The sequence below is a fragment of the Acomys russatus genome, chromosome 6, assembly GCF_903995435.1.
Source record: "Acomys russatus chromosome 6, mAcoRus1.1, whole genome shotgun sequence".
Taxonomy (NCBI): domain Eukaryota; kingdom Metazoa; phylum Chordata; class Mammalia; order Rodentia; family Muridae; genus Acomys; species Acomys russatus.
This window is the reverse complement of record NC_067142.1, coordinates 69,713,764-69,729,622: the sequence shown is the minus strand read 5'-3', so window position 1 is coordinate 69,729,622 and position 15,859 is coordinate 69,713,764. Positions and strand designations below refer to the sequence as shown.

General features: G+C 39.8%; 1 protein-coding gene across 1 annotated transcript in view; it reads right to left on the bottom strand.

Annotated features, from left to right (window-relative positions):
* Fmn2 (formin 2) overlaps positions 1-15,859 on the bottom strand; it is a 302,083-nt gene that overhangs the window by 153,983 nt on the left and 132,241 nt on the right. The gene's annotated exons all lie outside the window — the stretch shown is intronic.

Sequence of the window (15,859 nt, the reverse complement as noted above, 5' to 3'; positions counted from 1 at the left end):
TAAAAGCAATATTTTTCCAAATTTTATTTGCAAAAATAACACCCCATCTGAAAACAAGATAAAGAAAGAACATTACAGGCCAACATCTCTGATGAACAAAGATGGAAAAAAAAAAAAAAAAAAAAGAGTGAAATACTTGCAAATAAATTCAATTACCAAATGGCTTTCCATCATGATCTGGCTTTTTCCCAGAGATGCAGAAATTGTTGAACATACATAAATCAACACACATAATCCACCACATAAATAGAATAAAAATCAGAAACCATATAGTCATCTCATGAGATGCAGAAAAGGCCTTTGAAAAGAGCCAACATTCCTTTATGATTAAAGTCATGAAGAGACTAGGAACACACAGGCTATATATCAATGTGCTTGTTAATTTAATTAACATTTTTTCATTCAAGTATATATAGTATGTTAAGCATATTTTCCCTCTTACTCCTCTCTTGCCCCTTTTATTGCCCCTCTCCTCATTGCTTCCCTGGAGTTTCCTCACATACACACATGGTCTTCCATAGCTATATACAATGAATATATGAGGCAAAATAAATGAGATGAGAACATACAATATTTATCCTTTCTGAAACTGGCATGATTTACTCAACAGGACTGCTTCCAGATATACCCCTCTTCCTGAAATTACACAATTTCATTCTTTACTGTGGCCATGTACAGGCATCAGTTTTGGACACCTTTATGAGTTCCATTACTTGGCTACTTTGAAAGTGTACTGCAATAAACATTGATATACAAATATCTCTGAAATATGGTAGCTGGGTCACATGACAGATCCACTGTTAGGCTTTTGAAGTGTCTATGGATTCACATAGTGGCTGGACTAGTTTACACTTCCTACAGCAGCACATAAAGACTCTAAAAGGGGACTTTCTTCAGAGCGCCAGCTTCCCAAGTAATAACATGAAGACCTTTTATTGATTATTAAAGATTCAGCTTGTTCCCCAGCACCTCTCATTCTTTCCCAGAGTGTCTGTCTCTGCCAGAAGTGAAAGATCTGGCCTATGCCTTCAACTCAGCACTTGGGAGGCAGAGGTTGGTAGATCCCTGTGAGTTTGAGGCCAGCCTGGTCTACCAAGTGAGTCCAGGACAAACAAGGCTACACAGAGAAACCCTGTCTCAAAAAACCAAAAATAAATAAATAAGGCAAGGTAGAGAAGTGAGTGAGGAAGATGCCGGATGCTGACATCTGACCTTTGCAAACATGTCCACACATGTGAATGCTCACTTACAACATATACACCCACACATCCACACACCCCACACACACACACAGAGTGTGCAGAGAAAAATAAAGACGTAGGCAAAATACAGGAAGTATATGCATGTAGATTTGACTATAAGGTAAGTTCTCAGTCTTTCTGGGGAGACATTATGCCTTCAGCCACCCTGTTAGAGTCTTACCAGATGCTTGACTTAGCTGTCTTTACATACACTCACACATATAGGATTGTGGATATTTCAGGTATATTTTAACGGTGTTAAGCCTATCTATGTTAAATGAAGGATAAATTGATGCCCTTGTTTTTGAATTACACATAAAAGAACAGCACTCTGTCCCTCATACTTGTATCTTAATGTTTTTCTCACTGGGCTTGGTGGTGCACACCTTCAATCCCAGCACTTGGGAGGCAGACACAGGTGGATCGCTGTGAGTCCCAGACCAGCCTGGTCTACAGAGTGAGTCCAGGACAGCCAAGACTATACAGAGAAACCCTGTTTTGAAAAAACCATAATAATAATAATAATAATAATAATAATAATAATAATAATAACAACAACAACAACAACAATAATGTTTTTCTCATTCAAGTCCTCAATTTGTGTTCAATAATATATTTTTAATCCCCAAATTATTTGAGACTTACAGCTATGCTCTGAAATTCACAGAGATTTGGATTTAAAACATGAGTCTATGACTAATCAGCCCTGAGTCTCACACAGAGATGTGTAGGCTATTTAGGCCTCACCTTTTTAATAAGAGAAATAGGTCCATAGATGGCCATGCTGCTATTAATAGTAGAGATAACAGCTCTATCATATACAGTAGTCTGCCAGAGTAGGTATTCAAAAACAAAAGGGCTGGTATGAAAGAAGGGACCCACTGGAGGGAAGATGCAGCTAGAAGGGGTGAGATTGACAAAAAACAAAGAATGCATGAAAATACCAATATGAAACTTATTACTTTGTAGGGTCAGTTTAAATACTCCTTAAAATGCTTATATATCATAGCATATAGAAACACTACGTACCAACGTAGATATATTTGTTCCTGTAAGACAAAATATATGTTAAAAAATAAGAGTGCATATTTCTCCTTTCCATTTAAAATGGCAGCATGCTAAAACCAACTGGACTCTGTTTTGCATGTGGAGAATGATGGGGAAAATGGGCAAGTTTTAAGTGAGGGGGCAGTGTACAAAAAGATCCCCGGTCAGAAATGCATCATCATTGATAACATCTGAAAGGTTCCTCCTCAAAATGATAAGGCTGCAATGACCTTTCATTACTATATAAAAGAACTGCAGATGACATCACTGAATGTAAAAAGAGATCATATCCTTAAAGGATCATTGACAGTTATTCCGGAAACATCCTTTTCAAGATTGGCAAAAGTTATGATTATTACAAAATAGTTGCAGTCATCCACAAAGGAGGCAGCATAGCTTTCCGAAAACACCAAGCATTCATTCCTAAAACAAATATTCAGAGTTCAAAATCTGAACTGGAGACTATACCTAATCCTGAAGACAGAGTGGTAAAGTTGGCAGGTAGGGTCTTTCCCCTTGCAAACTCTATAGAGCCCCTCCCCTCAAAGGCTTTGTAAGTCCCTCCCTTTGCAGACTTCTATAGCTCCCCCAGTTGTTCTCTAAAAGGAAGAAGAGTGCATTTTTGTAGATTCAGTAATTTTAAAAATTCACTTTCATTTAACCCATCTCCTCTTTTTAGGGAATTTTATTATGGTGGGGCTTTGTTTTCACTGCAAAGGCAGCAAAAGGCCAGAATCCTAAATGTTTTACACGTAGGCTACTTTCTAGCCGGGAAGAAAGAAATCAATGTGATACACAACCCAACACAGGTATGTGCCAAGCAAACGTGCTTACACTAGGGTAAGGACGTACGTTTCTGATTAAGTTGCTGGGCTGCACACCCCTATAGGCCTTGTTTATAAGAACTGTACAAGTTAAATTATTGGAGAACAAATGCATTTTGTTTGAGTGAGTGTGTCGCCTTCTTGTCTAGGCAGAGAGAAAAAAAAGTGGATACCAAGACTGCAGTCCTCTCCGAATAAAATCTTTAAATGCAAACATGATTACCATTGTACACTGTTTAATCTGGTGATATTGTATTTCGTTTCAGTTTTTGGAGAGGTTTGTTGATTTGGCCATAGTGGGGTTGACTCCACGCTTATCTCAACTGTTTAGATAAGACATATCTACTTTGGCAAGTGACAAAATCTAGGGTGTGGAATAAGAGGTAGAAAAAACCAGGCTGGCAAGTTCCCAGGTAGTGTTTATTTTAAGCATAGTGTATGGATGAGTAAATTGCTTCAGACAACTCAGTGGACTTTGCGTAAAACCCCCACTGTCTGCTGAGTGTTTTCTGTGAAGTAGCACTGCACAATGTCCTTTATTGGGCATAACAGACTTCACCTTCTTGCTTAGGTAAACATTTACACTCTTGTAAAAGTGAGCTGAGTGAGTTCCCCTGAAAATAGGACCCTACCTCTGGGATCACATTTTTGCTCCTGTTTTCTAACATTGGCTTTTAAAAACTAAGAGTACTAAACTTTATTTCAAAAGTAAACATCTATATTGCCCAAGAAACATAAGATATGTCCTACAACAAAATAACTATACTCTGTTAATATTTATATATTTCAGTCTAATTCAATATAAATTCACCCTACTTTCAAGGAAATTACAAGCAGAAAAGCTTGAATTTACAAACCCAATAATTAAAGTTTTAGAGACAAAAACTTCTTTCAACATAATTCACCTACATAGTCGCCTAAGGGGTGCCGTCAGTAACTTTCAGCATTTATATTTTATTTTGGGAGACACGTTGAGGAAAGGAAAAAATTAAGAAATACGTTCAATGCAAGTTATGAACTCATAAAAAAAAAAACCTAAGTGGCTCAGAATTATCAATACACAACTAAGAAGTAAGACTAGACAAATGTGGTACTTCTCTCGCCATCTACAGAGCTGAACCCGCATAACTTGCACTTTGCGTCCACTTTTCCAAAACACATAAAACTATGATAACATTAACAGCTGTGAAATGGCTATTAGCTGCTTTGCAAGGACATTAACAAATGCTCAAAGAAACAGCAGATGAAGGATTTCTTTATCTCATGGCCTCAGAGGGCCAATTCATCCTTGCTGACCCCACCAACTTGCAAAGAACATCACAATGGTGGTGCCCAGCATTAGGCGAGCATCCTCATCATATGCTGTGCAGTAAGGAAGGAGAGGAAGCGATAGAATGTTGGAATAAAGAAAGAAAAAAAAGGCAGTGGGAATGAATGAACTGTTGACATCTTCTTTTGTTAGAAGAGGGCTAGTCCATTAACAAAATGAAACATTTTAATATACTCTAAAGTTCAACTGAACATATTTTGCTAATATGACCAAAGCCCCTAACACATTCTCTTAAAAAAAAAAAATCCTTACTTGAAAATTTCATACCTCTACACCATGCACCTTGATAGCATCAGTGTCTGAATTCCTCTCCACCTCTTCCCAGATGCCTGTGGTCCACGGTCCTCTACCAAATTCATATTCTGTCTTCATAGTGCACTGCGTCCAGTCACTGGGGTTTTTATGTTCACGAATATAGGGCCAGCCACCAGGGCATGGACGATCTAATAGGGACCACATCCCTGAAGAAAAGTGACTCTCTCTTCTATCTGCCAAGGTTCCCTAGCCATAACTGGTATTTTGTGAACCCCTCCTCATCCAGGGTAAGTTTTGGCATGGCTATATCTTCTATAGGTTTCATAAAGCCAAGCACAGCTACTGTGTGTTCATGAGTGCAACAGCCTTGATTATCCAGAAGACAGTCCCCTCTAACCTTTGGATTTTATAATTTTTGTATCTCATCCTAGGAACTGGTACAGCAGTCTGCATACTCAAATATTTTCCTCTCTGAGGCTTCAACATATAGCAAATCACACCTGAGCATAACTAAAGCCACAAAACCAGACAGATGGTGTGGCAGCTTGTGACAATAGATGGGATTTTAGAGCCAATCCTCCAAGCAGCCCTTCAAGTGACCACTTTACATAATGTGCTTAATAGCTTTTTTCTTTCTGTGCCTTGATCTCTGCTCTATGTCTTTCTCCTTCCTGATCCTCTCACATCTACACTGTTGATGCTCATTCAAACCCAGCACTGGGAGCCTATACACTGTTGCCTTTAGTGGAATACACCAGCTTTACAATTAAGAACTATGGAAGAAGAACAACCATGCAGCAGTTTTTCCAGCTTAAGACTCTGATATAATCACGAAGTTGAGGATTTTCAGAGACAGCCTAAGCCTAGAGTGTAGCCCAGGATCTAGATCTCCCTGTCTGTATCACAGCCTCACTGTTCGCGGATTCGGGATACTGTGCATATCTACACATTTGCCTGGAACTTTATAAAGAGAAGTACATCACCTACATTGCAGAGTGGCTACTAGCATACACAGTAATGGTGGGTATCCGCAATTATTATCAAAAACTGCATCTTTACATTTGAAACCATATTTAAAAAAATATATATCATGTGTAGGGCCTTGCAGATGACTTCCTTCAGCATTCCTCTTATCTTTACAGCTTAATTCATAAGGCCTCCACATTATCATTAACAAGGCTAGAAAAACACTGTAGGGTCTCCAATTTCCCACGAAGAGTGTAGTGTTATTCTCTAATGGCTCAAGCATGAGCAGACAGCGACAAAAGTCATACAGAGGGATCTTGGAATTGTGATTATTCATGGTAAGTCTCTCTATCATTTATTCTCTTAGCTGTGTACCTATGATAGTTTGATTAAAACTTAATTAATTTAAGTTAAATTATGTAGAATGCTTGCTTAGGGCCCATCTCAGAATTGAAACAACAATAATATCACCTTAATTAATTAGTCTTAAAATGTATTTGGGGGTTTGGTCTCAAAAACTTGGTGGTGCACCCTTGTAATCACAGCACTCGGGGAGGCAGAGGCAGGCGGATCTCTGTGAGTTCGAGGCTAGCTTAGTCTACAAAGCGAGCTCAGGACAGCCAAGGCTACACAGAGAAACCCTGTCTCAAAACAACAGCAACAGCAACCACAAAAACAGGACTTGAAAAGCATCATTATATTACTGAGAGGAAGATGCAAAGCCCTTAGCAGCATGAGCCAAACTGCCATCACAGTCCTGCCAGAAGATCCCACGCCATGACATCAGTGTGCCTGCCATCTTACCCATTTAATCTGAAGGTTGGCACACTGAGCTTTGGGGATAGCCGAGGCTGTATGTTTAGACCTTTTAGGAATAGGGCACTTGTGGATCACTAAAGAAGAGGCAGAATGAGATTTCAGTCTCTCCTCTCTCACCTCCAGCACTATCAGATCCTGGGGTGGTGGACCTGAGAAGCCCCACCGGCATCCTAAGCATGGTCATGCTGAAGAAGCACTTGTTCAAATGCTGCGAATATCGAAGAAGCTGGTTTTGATGTACAAACATGACTTGAATGCCTAGTCATATTTTGTTGTTGTTGTTGTTGTTGTTGTTGTTGTAATGCTCTCAAAAACTGAATTGCACAAAATAACAACCAACCCCACCTTTCCTCAAGAATTATACAGAAGGACTGTTTTAGTAACAGCCACTCCCTCATAAATATTAGCTCAAGAGTCAAGCTAGTGTGGCAAATATGCTCTCGCTTTGTGCTCTGCCTTTGCCCCCACACATGCTCACCCTGGGCCAGGGCGTTCTGCTACCATTCAATGACTGTAGAAAGCAATGAAGCCATCAGTGCCCTAAACAGCAGTGGGCTATGGGCCTAGGCTGCCAGAGCAAAAAAATTCTACAGTACAGCAAAAATAAGCGCACATATACACGATGCAAAATTCATATAGGAAACATAGCAAAGAGAAAGAACACAGACTCACAGCCTAGCAAACCCCATGTTCATGTTCCTTCTGCCTATAAAAGTATAATCAAGAAGTCTAACTGTCTGAGTATCGTAAAAATGTAAAAAAATAAAAATCATCTTTGGGGCTTTCTGCTGAGCCTGTAAGAAAAGACTTAACTATTTTCCCTTGACTTAATACCCCGTGTGTGACTTAAAATGATGTATGAGGCCTTTCTTCTTGTAAGAAATAACTCTAGGTAATGAGGTTTATTTTAAATTAAAGCATATTCTGCTCTTGGGTTTCTGAAAGTAGGATTTAAGAAAACCATACTATCTCACATGTCTTTCTCTCCATCCACTACAAGGCTACAATTGATGCAAAGGTTACGCAGGGCTCACCGCAGCCTACCTCTTCTCAAATTTCTATTTCTAACTGACTTTGCATTTCAATGAAAACCATTCACTCCACTATCCAAGAGCATTTACTGTGATTTTAATGTCTCAATAAATATAATAAACAGGTCTTAAAATTCTATATCCCATGTGAGCAAAAACACTTCAAGGTTAGAAAAAGGAGGAGGGAGGCATGAAGCAATGTCTAAGCAGAGCCTTGTAAACTTCAGCTTCATAAAGCAACCAGACACTGGAAAACCTAGTGGGAAAACACAACATTACCCACATTGAATCCAGTTTTTTGATAGCATTAATACAAAAATAAACAGATGATTATAGATAAACTTTCTTTGGGTAATTAATAGGCAAGTGAAAAAAACAAAACAAAACAAACAAAACAAAACAAAAAAAAACCTTGCCTCTGAAAATGAAACTAGAATCTGCATGAAAAAGACCTGGAGTTTGTAACCTACAATTTGTTTATAGAAACTTCTGCATGGAAAACATGATTCGGTGGCAGCATGGCAGGGTATAGGAACTGCTCCCTGTGTGGGTTACCTAAACACATGTGAAAGGTCAGCATAAAAAAACAGTCCTTCAGAGCTCCAGGGGTTCCGAAAAACCCAGTCCAGTTTTTTTTTTTTTTTTTTAAGAAAGCATTCTGATGTGTTTTACTCAGAACTTGAAACCACAGTGATTACCAGGAAAAAATAAAATGGAAGTTTCTGTCTGTGTCACTACTTAAGAGAGTCTCCTCACGTCCCACGCTGAGATTCATTTCCCAACAAAGGCAGAACCCCTTTGACTGTTCCCTTCACATGCCACCCAGGGCCAAGAGCTGTGCAATGTGAAGTGCGGCTGACTCACACAGCATGGAGACAATGTTTAAGAAACCACACAATTATGGGAGCACTCGGCCTTTCAAGTTTCCAAAACAAACTGCTCTCCTTAGAGATAAAACATCGTCCAAAGATACAGCTGTGACCAACTTCTAAGAGCCACTGATGTAAATAATTCTCATATTTATCTTCATTCAGAAAACACAAATGGGGATGACCCTCTACTAAATTCAGCATTTCTGCAACACTGGCTGAGGATGCAAATGACAGGATCCACACAAGATCCCCTGGAGCTAAAATTCCCAGTTTCTCCTGCTGCTCTTACTCCCAAACTCTGCAAGAAGGAAATGCCCTTGCATGCTACTCCAATCTCTGGTCCAGAGCAGAAGTTTACAGGAAAACTTACTGAGAGTAATCAAGAAAGAATAGTCCACATTTCTGTTTCTGTTGGTGGCTTGGGGTCTTCGTTTCAAACACATTTACTCAAAGTCTATGGACGTATATAATTTTTTATGAAGGACAGAAGAATGGACTGACTCAGGGTTTAATATGGGAGGTGCTATGTGTCGATAGGTAAGAAATCTTGGACAGTTTATGATAAAGAAAGAGTAAGCTAAGAATCAGAATAGGACCTGATTTTCCCAGGTTTACTCAACATTACCAAGTTGGAGAAATGGAATTGAAATCTATCTCAATCAGTTTGGGCTGCTAAAGAAAAGAAATTTCTTTCGTCACAATTCCAGAGAATGGGAAGGAAGTCCAACACTAAAGTCCTGAAAGAGGCTGGGGATGGAGCACAATTGACATTTTGTTCTCCCAAGCATCAGTGAAGCCCTGGGTTCCATCCCCGGCACCACACATACACACATCAGCAGGGCAAGGCACACCTGTAATCCCAGTACTCAGGAGGGAGGTGGAGAGGGGATGGCCTTACATATATACTAAGTTTAAAGCTCACTGTACAACATGAGATCTGATCTCCAAAACACACAAACAACAGAACATGCTAATGCTGTGATGGGCATAGCATCACTGACAGTGGGTAGACAGTTATTTACTGGTACTTATTTGCTGTGTCACACAACAGGGCGTGGGAGATGGGGAGAGACAGAGATGAACATGGAACATTCTGGTCTCTCTACTCTTGAGAAGGGCAGGAATTCTGGAACAGGGCTCACATCTTTATGAACTACTGAAGGTCATTACTTCCAAATACCATCGCATTGAGAATGGAATTCAGCATGTGACTCTGGCACAAACATCAAGTCTACAACAAAATGCAAGCACCTGGCCCCACAACCTCTTCTTCTAATCACTGTTACTTGAAACCTGGAAGGAGATTTTTTTTTTTAATCCACAGGAGTAGTAGTACTGAGGAAGTTAAAAATATGCTAGAAATGTTTTTTTAAAAAAGCTGGAAACAAACATCCCAGGGACTAGACTAGGGTAAACCATTTCATTCTTCTATGACCTATGGGCAATTGGAAACCTGGGAAAGGTCTGGTACATGCTGTCCTCTGTGTATCACACCCATCTTATAAGGACTCAGAGTTTGTTTTCCATCACTGGTAAGTTTACTCACTGGCTTAGTTATTTCCTCATTGTGATGATGAAATTCCTGACAAGCGCAATGTGAGGGAGAAAGGGCTTTCAGACCCAGAGGGACCTAGTTCATCACTGCAGAGGACACATGGAAGCAGGCATGGCAGGAGAGACAAGGTGGCAGAAACTGGGGGCTGGCTAGGTACACTGCATCTGCGCTCAGGAAGTAGACAGTGAATGGACGTGGGGGCCAACCATTACAGCTCCCCACCTCAGTCTGCAGAGACTAATTCCACCAAGGTTCATCCTCTTGAGGAGTCTACAACCATACTAAACAGGTACTGGAGCAAGAGACCAAGTGTTCGAATATACAAGCCTGTGGACGGGATTTCCCACGCAAACCACACCACTCATGATGGGTTTTTCTATAAGTACTTGAATTTTTCCACCCAGGACAAGAGACTGATCTGGGAGTGCAATCCCAAACATTTTTTTCTCATGTAATTCATATGTAAAAATAATTCATAATTTCATTTTCCTAAGATCAATAACTAAGAGAAATTGTGGGGTCATCAATACTCTTAAAATACAAATACTACTAGAGTGTAACTAATAGAACATAAAGAGAATACCCTTAGACTATAAATACTATTAGAATATAACTATTAGAAAATAAAGAGAGTACTCGTAGAATATACAGTAGAATATAACCATTAGAATACAAAGAGAATACTCTTGAAATATAAATACTATTGAAGCCAGCAAAATGTCGCAGGAGGTAATAGTGTCCACCACACAATCCTGATGACTTGGGTTTGAGTCTCCCAATCAAATCAAATTCTGAAAGTCATCCTCTGACGTCCACATGTATGCTTACACACACACACACACACACACACTATTGCTAGGTATACTAGCACACCTGTGCAATCCTAGCAGTTTTAAGGTTGAGAAAGAAAGATTAGAAACCCAAGGCCAGTCTGCGCTACATAGTGAGATCTTTGTTTATACAAGTAACCCAAATATCTATCTATACAACCTACCAATGCACGCGCTCTCTCTCTGCCCCCTCCCCCCTGCTCTTCCCACGTACACACACACACACACATATATATAATCACAATATATTTACACACATATGTATATATACACATATAAAAACACAACATATCTTACACACACACACACACACACACACACAGAGTAAAGTATTTAAGCAATCTTAGGCCTCAAATTTTTAAAAAACTGAAAATAACCACAATCAGGGTTAGAAAGCTGGCTCAGCATCGAAGAGTATGTACTGTTCTTGCAGAGAGCCTAGAACTTACACTGAGTCACAGCTTACAACGACTGTAATTTCAGCTCTGAGAAACATGAAACATTCTTTTGTCCTCCAAAGGTACCTGCACTTATATGCATGCAGCTTTGTACAGACCAGCACAGGCATACACATGAAAATTTCAATGAAAGACTGGAATAAATCTTTAACAACAAAATTAATATTGGATGAGGAAAAAAACATTAAAGAAAACTACATCCTCCCTTTTATAACTATGACTTAATTGCCTGCAGGATGCCAAACCTAGTTCTATGGAGATATATATATGTATGTATGTATGTATGTATGTATGTATGTATGTATGTATGTTTGTATGTATGTATGTATGTTTGTATGTATGTATGTATGTTTGTATGTTTGTATGTATGTATGTATATAGCATCCCCTGCTCTGTTATGCGCAATCTACTCAAACTTTGTAGAGGGCTGTGGAGTGTGATGGTGACCATGAGTCTGTCCAAGCTTCAACTCTACAGGCAGTCAGTAGTCTCACATTGAAGGTCCTTGTCTTGGGGAACTGGTACCCAGCCCCTAAGAAAAGTCCACACACAGAGGCATCTAACACAGAAAGTTGATCTAGTCCCATCTAGCTTCATGCTTAAAATATCAAAGCATAGAGCACACCCAAATATTATACAAAACTTTGCATACAAATGTCTACAACTGGCTTTTATTGGTGGGACTAGATTTACATGGATGAGGTAAAATCTCTTACCATTTCTCCACCTACTTGTCCTTCCTCTAGAGTCAAACTCTCTGAGAAGCTACAAGCTGAGTATTTGAGGATGCTGCCTGAGGCTTAGGATCCAGACATACCGGCTGCCTTTGATTTATAAATGTCTGGTGTAGATTAAAAGGTCGTAGACTTCCCCTTCATGGTGTGCTTATAGCTATAGGAAATGATTTCATCAAAGGTCACAAGGACAACAAGTTAGGCAGCATCACACTTACCAAGTGCATTTTATATGGTTTTATCCTTGCTGATTAATAAACACTTGTTTAATATTCATCAGTATGGTGGGAGGAAATAGTTCTAAAGCCTGCTTTGGGTTGATCAGGTAGCAGAATGGCATTTCAATTTTATACCTGTCATCTAAGGATCTTATTTTTTTTTTAACGTGTGCATGTTGTGTGTGTGTGGGGGGGGGTGTTCCATGTGTACCACCTGTTACTTGGGGCAAAACTTGACACAGTGATTGATGGTAGTAAGACTATAATTAGGGCCTGGAGAGATGGCTCAGCAGCTAAAAACAATTGTTCTTGCAGAGAACCTGGGTTCAATTTCAACCAAATGGAGTTGGTTCATTATATTCTACCTCTATTTCCAAGGGATCTTATTCCCTCTCCTGACTTCCATAGGCCCCAGGCATGCACATAGGACACGGACATACATGCATACAAAACACTCATATCTATAAAATAAAATGAATCATTTTTAAAAGATTATAATTAGGCCTTGACATCTCGAATGCCAATCTTACCCTCATCGCTTTGACAAGGCAGTTCACAGTAGAGTCCTGACAAAGCAAAGTTAATTCTAGACTTTCGTAGCATTTTGACAAGAGGGGAAAAAAAAAAAAAAAAAAAACCAGTTCTAGTAAATATAAGTGAAGCGAGACAGGCCCAAATGTTTAACCCTCTGTACACAAACATTATGAATGCTGGATGAAGAAGGGAATCTATCTCGCAACTTCTAACTTGGTCTTCAGGTGAAAGCTAGCATTACGAGGGCTCTGGAGGATGTCATCCTGAAAACGTCCTCTCTGATAGTTTAGGACAACCTTTAAAATGGCACCGTATATTTTACCTCGGAGACACCAGCACTGACGGTAGGAAAAGTGCAATCACGGTGAGCTCTATGTACAATGGAGAAGAGCAGCCTTGTCTGACGAAGAGGCTTGCACTCACGCCCACTCTGCTCTATCCGTGAGCCACCTGACCAAAAACTGGTCCACTAAGATGTCTTAGTTTTTCTTCAATAACATGACACTGGAGGTCTGGATAAACTTTGTAGTCACTTTCATATCCAAAATTCAATGATGGTTACATTTCTATAGATTTCTCAGTGGAGGGTATATCCTAGAAGTGAAGTGTAGGGTAGGAGCTGGGAGAGACCCCTACACCTATCAGAGGCAGGGCACACAGATGCAGCTGCTTCCTCGTTCAGATGTGAAAGCAGGCAAGGTTTTAGAGAATGGGCATGCAAGGCCTCCAAGGGACTCGAACAGCCCCTTCTCATCCTAATAGGATAAACTGTATGCATAATTCTGTGTGACCCTTCAACTACTGACGTTCACGCCATGTTATTGTTCGAATTGCATGTTAAGCGAGCAAATTTTCAATGAACTCTCGCTGGCTGTACCACAGACACAGATGTCAGGCGGACTCCTTTGTTCATAAGGTTCTCATTATTAGCTCAACCCGAGCTGGATATTTGACTGAAGGAAAAGACCATATCATTATTTTCAGATTTCATTCTATGACTTAACTGGGCTACATCTGCCAGCTTCAGAAACACCAAGTGCTGCTTGGCGCCAGCCTTGGCGTTCCTTTCTGTGACTATTACCCCGAAATGTCTCAGCCTGAGGAAGCCTCCTCACCATCAAAACAATTTAATAAAAACGAAAATTCTGATTAAGAGTTAACTCATCAATTGACAGGGCATGCCACGCTAGTGCTATTTATGAATTATACCCCATGATATTTTAGGACTAACAAACGGAATCCACGTTCACAAATAGGCAAACTAGAAAGCTAGTAACAATTTTCATGATTTATAAGCTCTGTGTTTTACTTGAAACCATATTTCTTTAATAGGTAAAGTAGCATTCCTTTGAATAACTGAATCTGCTTTAAATCTATTCTAAGACTCTGGGCAGCACAAGGGAGATTTGAAATACTTATATGTAATTCTTCTACCCATCTTTTAACCATCTCTCAGCATATATATGATAGGAAGCTGCGACATAAGAATATTTGTCAAATATAAGGCAGAACACATTACAATACTGACACCAAAGCCATTTTTTAAAAAAATGTCACAAATCACCCAAATTCCGATCATAAACTATTTCATAAGTCCACTAAAATGTACGTTAAAGCAACATTTAAAAAGTAATGGCTTCCATGCATCATCATCAATAATGCAAATCAGAAAGGATAACTTGAAATCACCTTTGCTGATAACTAGAGAAGACAATTCCAGTGCTGGGGAGATGGATCAGTGGTTAAATGTGTTTACTGCTCCATCATTAGCATCTAAGTTTGGATCCCAGAACCCAGGTCAGGAGTCTTTTAAGTGCTTTTAACTTTTCTGATGCCCTCTTCTGGCCTCCACAGGCACCTGCACGCATGCGCACATACACACACACACACACACACACACTAAAATAAATAGGTAAATAAAAAAATAAATCAAGTCCATCATTCTATAGTTAGAAGAACCTGGGGGCTATGCTATAATTGCTCCAAATGCCTGGGAAAAGAATGTCCAGTGTTCAACCTGAGAGCCATATGCATAATGACTTTATACATTATGTAAATTGCTTATTCTTTCAATATCTTTCAGTATCTTTCAGAATCTTGGAACATGAGGATCTAAGAGAACTTGCCCTATATTCCACCCAGCATTTTTTTTTTTTTTTTGGGTTGGATGGTTGGTTTAGTTTGGTTCTGGTTTTCATGGTTGGTTCGTTTTGGTCATTTTGTTTAGTTAGTTCATTGGTTGGTTGGTTTTCTGAGACAGGGTTTCCCTGTATAGCTTTTGCTGGCCTGGCTTTGTAGACTAGGCTGGCCTCGAACTCACAGAGATTCACCTGTCTCTGCATCCCCCAGCGCTGGGATAAAAGGTGTGCACCACCCTGCTCGGCTCCAATGGTTTAAATACATTCTAGACAAACGGCCATCCAGCCTCTTGAAATGCCTGTTGTCAGTCCATCACTAAGTAGAGCAATTTAGCTCACTAATTGGCGTTCCTAATCCTAAGAACATCTTTAAAAGAGCAAATGCAACAAGCGCTTTCTGCAGGTCTCATACTGCATGGTACTGAGCTGATTCAGAACTTCAGGCTTATATCAACATTATGCTTATCTATCAGGCACCTGAGACTCAAGGCTCAATGAATTCTTCTCTCTTGGGGCTGTCTTCGCTGAATATCTCCAATGGCTAGGAACCACACTCTCTGCTCCGCATTAGTGTTTACTAGTAACTCTTCCATGGTGGCATTCAGATATGATCTAACTAGTTACAGAGCTAGTGGGACTTGTGCTTCATATGATACCAAACTTAAATTGTTATAACAACAGACTAAGTATATTTGCAACAGACTTACGACCGACCGCACTGTTTGGGTTTTGCAATCTTCCTTGCCCCTCCCCCGTCCCCAGTCATGTCTTTGAATTAGGAGTGAGAGTCTTTGAAGTTGATTAGACCTTGAGAGTAGAGGCCTCAGGAACAAGATTGCTTTTTGCATCAACGAAACACATGAGAGCTCACTTAGCTTCTTCCTACCACAGGCAGAATGCAAGCAGAACATGAACCTCTGAATTCCAGAACAGGGCCCTCCCCAGAGTCTAGCCATGCTGGGGTCCTGATCTTCACTCTCAAGCTGAGAGAACTATAAGGAATAATT